The sequence below is a fragment of the Orycteropus afer genome, unplaced genomic scaffold (assembly GCF_000298275.1).
Source record: "Orycteropus afer afer isolate SDZICR_OR568_19922 unplaced genomic scaffold, OryAfe1.0 scaffold00042, whole genome shotgun sequence".
Classification (NCBI taxonomy): Eukaryota; Metazoa; Chordata; class Mammalia; order Tubulidentata; family Orycteropodidae; genus Orycteropus; species Orycteropus afer.
The window spans coordinates 10,197,529-10,198,872 of NW_006921629.1; positions in this window are offsets into that span (position 1 = coordinate 10,197,529).

Sequence of the window (1,344 nt, forward strand, 5' to 3'; positions counted from 1 at the left end):
CCCTCACAGAATTCACAGACCAGTGGGAGGAGTCAGGAAACAGTGACAAAGGAGTACCAAATGCTGTAATGGGGGACACAGATCTGGCTTCCTAATCCAGCCCGTCCGCAGTGGGGAATTTGAATTGAATGTTGAGTGGCAAGTGGGGAAAAAGCACTGAAGGCAGACGAGACACAGTGTACCAAACCAGGCAGAAGTATGGCATTCTTGCTACTGAGGCTTTATAGTTAGCTACCCAGATTCCTTTAAACCCTAAAGTGTGTCCTTGGGCATCTCCCACTCTCACTGTTGTCAGGATCATCTCGCCTCTATATTCCTGTCAACAGCCTCCTCGCTGGTGGTCTTCAGACACCGTTCTAAAATGCCAGCCTGACACATAGACGCTCAATAAATAGGACAGTTGCCAACCAGGAAAATAAATAATAAAATGCCAGTCTGAGTCTGTTGCTATTCTGCCTAAAATCTTTTAACAGTCTTCTTCAAGTGTTAAAACTTCCAGTTTAGCTCCAGGGCTTGAAATTGTTGATTCCAGTTTGACCCCCTACTGATAACTTGCTTTTCCACCCCAGACAAACTGAGTCAGAATCTACAGTTTAACCAGATTGTTAGCTTATTCTTATGTATACATTGTTAGCAGCTTCTGAGTCAGTTTATGTGGGGTGGATCAGGAATGACCTAGTTCAAAGCCCTGCTTAGCTTACTGCAGAACTGCAGAACTGCAGAACCTCACCTTAACTGCTCTGGATAAACTCCATGTTCCTGGAATGCCCTTCTGCCCCTCATGGGACCTCAAACTCAAATATCTCCCCTTTCATGACCAACCCATCACTTCCTCTGCCTTGATAGCATAATCTTATCTCCATTAGAGGGCAATCTACTTCCCTAGTAATACAGCCTCAGAAACCCAAGAAGAGGTTGCTATGAGTCAGGTCTGACTCAATGGCACATTACAACAACAACATCTTCATTATAGTTTTCGTACCATTATACTGTAATTTTTAATTTACAGGTCTGTCTGTACCAGTACCCATGCCAAGTCAAAACCAAACCAAATCCAATGCTGTCAATTGGCTCATAGTGACTCTATAGGACAGAGTAGACTGCCCCATGGGGTTTCCAAGGTTGTAAATCTTTACAAATCTTTGCTACATCTTTCTTCTTCAGAGTATCTGGTGAGTTTGCATTGCCAGCCTTTCAGTTTGCAACTGAGGGCTTAACCATTGTGCCAGCAGGGCTCCTTTTTCATAACAGCTAACATTCATTCAAGACTTACAACCTGCCAGGCACAGTGTTAAATGCCTTTAAATGACACTTAATCCTTTCAACAACCTTGTTGTTGTTGTT